A 6,000-nucleotide genomic window follows, 5' to 3' on the forward strand; every position below is an offset into this window, starting at 1 on the left:
AAAATCATAATTGGCCAGACTTTGATAAAGTCCTAGATGACTTGTCAAGGATGGGAACTACAAGTTATACAGTTTATTCAATCAGTCAGAAATTCTTTTTTTAAAAAACTTTGAGATACAATTTACATACCATAAAGTTCACCCATTTTAAGTATACATTTCAACTTTTTAAGTATATTTAGAGTTATGTAGGCATCACCATAATCTAATTTTAGAACATTTTTGTCAATTTGAAAAGAAACCTAATATCTGTTAGTAGTCACTCCCCATTCTTTCTCTTCTCTTCCCTCTCCCAGGCCCAGGTAACCACTAATCAAATTTTTTATTGATTTTCATATTCTAAACATTTCATTACATGGTATCATACAAAGTGTGATGTTTTGTGATTGGTTTCTTTCACTTAGCATATAAAAAATCAGTTTTTTCAATAAAATTGTTAAATAAAAATTCAACTGATTAAATTTTAAAGCTCTAATTGGCTTTATTAATTGAGTCATGAATTGGGCAGCATCCTATCTAGCAAGTAGAGGGAAGTTCTAAGGGGCTACAGAAGAGGAAAGGTTTTTAATGACAGGGAGTGGAAATAAATTATTCGCGAAAAAAACAACCAACCAACCAACCCATTGTTTTAGGCAAAGTCACCCTACTAAGGGGAATCAAAGGGGTCTGTCAGTAAATTTCCTAGTGCTGACCAGGAAATCCCCATGTTGACTGGTTAAAGGTTATATTTCTGGTGGGTTGAAGCTACACTTAGATATTAAGTCTTAGATTACTGACTTGGGACCTTGTGATGTCTATCTTTAACCTAAGTGATGCCGTTCAGAGTGTGTGGTTTTGTTTTTAACAACATTTATTGAACTTGTATTATTTACACAGTGCTATAAGCCTTGGAAATACCAAGATAAATAAGACACTCTTCCTTCAAATAGCTTAGAGTAGTGGTCCTTGACCCTGTGTATTAGAGTTCTCGAGATTTATTATAGAAATGGCTCACACAGTTATGGAGGTTGAGAAGTCCCATGATCTCCTTTCTGCCAGCTGGAGAACTGGGCAGGCTGGTGGTGTAATTCCATCTAGGTTCTAAGACCTGAGAACCAGGAGCATCAATGTCCTAGAGCAGGAAAAGATGGATGTCCCAGCTCAACAGAGAGCAAATTCACCTTTCCTCAGCCTTTTTTTTTTATCTGTTCAGGCCCTCAGTGGATTGGATGGTGCCCACCCACATTGGTGAGGGCAATATTCTTTACCTAGTCTGCTGATTCAAATGCTAATCTTTTCCAGAAACACCCTCACAGACACACTCAGAAATAATGTTTTACCAGCTATCTGGGTTATCCTTTAGCCCAGTCAACTTGATACATAAAATTAACCATCACACCCTGTTAGACCCAAGGTTGGTCTTTCTTTCTTCGATTTTTTTTTCTTTGTTTGTTTGTTTGTTTCTTTCTTTCTTTCTTTCCTGCCTTAAAAAAAACAGTTTGTAAAATTCATTCTCTACCCCAAAAAGGAATTTTAATTTAATTTAATTAACATTTAACATAATTTACTTATGCACATAGTTCAAAAATCAACATTGTCCTCAGGGGCTGGGACAGGGAGGAATGGGGAGATGTTTAAAGGGTATAGAGTTTCAGTTTTGCAAGATCAAAATGTTCTGGAGATTGGTTGGACAACAATGTAAATATATTTAACACTATTAAAATGTATGTTTAAAACAGTTAAGATGGAAAATTTATGTCATATACATTTTACCACAATTTTAAAAGAATCAACATTGTCCTAAATATAATATAAAAGAGACATAAAAAGAAAGTAATATATAATCAAATAATGTGTGTATCCAACATTTTAATTTTCAGGCACAATTAGGCTGGAAAATATAATGATGTAGTCAGATGCTTTCATCTACAAAAATGAAGGTTAGAAGTCTTCCCCTACAAGGGGTACAGAACAAAAAAGAGCAGAGGCATGGGTGGCCCCCAGAATAGGAATAGTTTAGGATAAGCTAAAACAAACCAATTGTTTGTATGTGATAGGAAAGAGGGAGAAACATTTAAATGAAGTGGGGAAAACATGTGAAGAGAAATTATAGGCTGTCAAGCTGTCAAAGGAAGAAGATGACAAAAAATGAGTTGGCATTATTTATAAATGAATGGTGAAATAATTTTCTATATTATGACATGGAGTACTAGTAAGAGTATCTCAGAAAAAAGATTCCATAATTTATTAAGTTATATACCTAGCTTCTAGAAATTAAAAATATGTTGAAGACTATTTTTTTAATAAGAAGCAATGAATAAAAATAGACTGGTAAAAGAAGTAGTCATATAGAGGCTATGGAGAGATTATGCCTCTCTCTGGGGCCTCGATATCAGAGTTAAATAGAAACAAAACAAGTAACCAAAAAATAAACACATAGTTTCAAAATGTAAGTTTATAACATGTATGTCTTATAAGAGTACTTAAAATTTTTTTAACATATGTAAGTATGAAATATTTGAAAACTTTCATTGAAATTCAGTGAGATGTCTATGTTTTAATATTTTGTTTACTGAGTCTATTAAAGTTAGCTTAAATTATCCTGTCACATCCTTGCAATTGGTTTTCATGACTTGCAGTGAGCATACTGACTGAAACCACTCTCAACTATATAGATAGCAGGAAATGCTGTCATCATTTGGGTTATTTTCAAATAGGTGGGTGTGAAAGTCTTAGCTGGATCCTAAACCTTTTTAATTAGATGATTAAATCATGGTTTGTCCTCAAGTCCTTTTGAAGATCAATTAATTTCTTTTGAAAATGCTAGCTGACATATTTCACATCTGTTTAAAACCACCCAATCTGCTATTGTAAAATGTTAACTGTCTTTGAGTCTAATTATCATTGCATCCAAATGAGAGCAATATATTTCTGAGTCAAGTATGTTTTAATCTGTCTTCATGTTAGATTATACTGCAAAGCTGAAAACTGTAAAAATCCCCAGTAAGCAAGGTTATTTTTAAATATTTCATTTGTTGAAAAAGCCACAAGAATTCCCTTCAATTTTAATGAGATTGGTCACCTTTCCTTAAAGTTTAAGAAGGAGCTCACTGATGTTATAAATGTACCTTTCCAATGGGGAGATCTGACTGTTCCTCTTTACCCATGAGATAGCATTAGTTTAATAGGGTAATAATTGCTCTTTCCTACCTCCTATGTGAGTGAATATGAAGGATAAGCATCACATATGATGTGTTCTGTTAAAAATGTTTAACATGAATCTAATTAAACCTATAGAATGAGTTTCCTATTTACAGGGGAGAGAGGGAGGAATAAGTTAAACCACACCATAAGGAGACAATCAGAAGCATCCAGAATGTGGAATTGTAAAACACAAGTGGCCTAGTGGAAAAAACTCAATGTTATTTATTTTTTTTTAAAGATAGGTTCAAGAAATTTTCTAGATTAAAAGAGACTGGAAGAGTTGTATAACAAACAAATGCAAACTGTGAACCTTGATTAGATCCCTGTTAAAAACAACAAAAAATAATTATAAAAGGTATTTTGGGGACAATTGGAGACATTTGAAAATGACATTAGATAATTATTCCAAATTGTCGTAGATGTGATAATGCTGTTGTGGCCATGTAAGAGAATATCCTTATATGTAGGAGATTTATGCTTGAGAATTTAAGCATAAAGTGGCATGATATCTACATTTTACTTTGAAATTTTTTAGCCAAAATATACATACATACATACATATATATAGGACCCAATTATGGCAAAATACTTAAAATTGTTGAATCTGGGTAGTGGGGATATAGGTGTTTATTGTCCTGGCCTTTCAGCTTTTCTGTATATTTAAAAAATATACATATTAAAAAATAAAATGTAAATTAAAATAATTATAAATTGAATAAAGAGAAGGACCTTTTCAAATATGGCTTGGAAGATATACCTCACTCTTTTGCATTATTTCAAATTTGATATTTATTTTTTCATTTATTATATCAAAAATTCCACAGAACTCCATAATGTGAGCCAAATCTTTTTTTTTTTAATTTGTTAGAGAACCATCTTATTTGGATAAGACATTCAGATTCTTCAGTGACATTTGATAGGTTTTGGCTAATCTATCATTGAAGGGATTATTTTTGAACATTCATTGATCCGTGGACTTTATCTCAATAATTCTCAGTAATTAAACATTGCTGATGAGTAACAAAATGACTTTTTTTTAAAGATTTTATTTATTTATTTGACAGAAAGAGACACAGCGAGAGAAGGAACACAAGCAAGGGGAGTGAGAGAGGGAGAAGCAGGCTTCCCGCTGAGGAGGGACCCTGATGCGGGGCTTGATCCCAGGACCCTGGGATCATGACCTGAGCTGAAGGCAGAGGCTTAACAACTGAGTCACCCAGGCGCCCCACAAAATGACTTTTTAAAAACATTTGGTGCTTCTTTCTTCCTGATTTCCTTTAATATTCAGACTTGCAAGTATAGTTATCATTTAGTATAAGGTATATATACAAAAAGCATACTTTTATTCTTCTATTTAGGGCATACATTTTGTGAAAAATCAGTTCTTCAGTTTAGGTATTAGGTATATATGATGCACCTCAGTTATTTGCAAACTGTGATATTTATAGGGAATACTAATGACACATAATAACTCAGATCAGAACACATTAGAAAGTAGAAATATATTTATGAAATGAATTATTTCTACATGCATTTGTGATACATATATATTTTTTATAGAATTATATATATAATTTTAAAATCTGACATATAATTGCCCTACTAAGTTAAGAATTTTACTGTAGTTATATGAGCAGAATTAAGGAACATTTATAAGAAAAACTGTGTTTAGTTTTGTAGAAAGCTATATTTCAATATATATAGTTTTACTTTTTAATTATGCTGATGATGACATTCAAAATTGGCATTTATTTTAATGTGAATTTACTAGAAAAATGAATAAACTTATAAAACTGTAATTACCCAAAGTAATATGTCATTTATTTATCATTTCAATCAGTTGGGGTTTTTTTAACCTATGTAAGTTTTTTATTTTACTTTATTTTTTTTTAATTTTATTTTATTATGTTATGTTAATCACCATACAATACATCATTAGTTTTTGATGTGGTGATCCACGATTCATTGTTTCCATATAACACCCAGTGCTCCATGCAGTACATGCCCTCCTTAATACCCATCACCGGGCTAACCCATCCCCCCACCCCCCTCCCCTCTAAAACCCATAGTTTGTTTCTCAGAGCCCATAGTCTCTCATGGTTCATCTCTCCCTCTGATTTCCCCCCCTTCATTTTTCCCTTCCTTCTCCTAATGTCCTCCATGCTATTCCTTATGTTCCAGAAGTAAGTGAAACCATATGATGATTGACTTTCTCTGCTTGACTTATTTCACTTAGCATAATCTCCTGCAGTCCCATCCATGTTGATATAAAAGTTGGGGATTCATCCTTTCTGATGGCTGAGTAATATTCCATTATATATGTGGACCACATTTTCTTTATCCATTCATCTGTTGAAGGGCATCTCGGCTCTTTCCATAGTTTGGCTATTGTGGACATTGCTGCTATGAACATTGGGGTGCATATGGCCTTTCTTTTCACTACATCTGTGTCTTTGGGGTAAAAACCCAGGAGTGCAATTGCTGGGTCACAGGGTAGCTCTATTTTTAATTTTTTGAGGAACCGCCACACTGTTTTCCAAAGTGGCTGTACCAACTTGCGTTCCCACCAACAGTGTAAGAGGATTCCCCTTTCTCCACAACCTCTCCAACATTTGTTGTGTCTTACCCTGTCAATTTTTGCCATTCTGACTGGTGTAAGGTAGTATCTCAGTGTGGTTTTGATTTGAATTTCCCTGATGGCTAATGATGATGAACATTTTTTCGTGTGTGTGTTAGCCATTTATATGTCTTCTTTGGAGAAGTGTCTGTTCATGTCTTCTGCCCATTTTCTGATTTGATTATTTGTTTTTTCAGTGT

Source organism: Phoca vitulina, unplaced genomic scaffold (genome assembly GCF_004348235.1).
Source record: "Phoca vitulina isolate PV1807 unplaced genomic scaffold, GSC_HSeal_1.0 scaffold5, whole genome shotgun sequence".
NCBI lineage: Eukaryota > Metazoa > Chordata > Mammalia > Carnivora > Phocidae > Phoca > Phoca vitulina.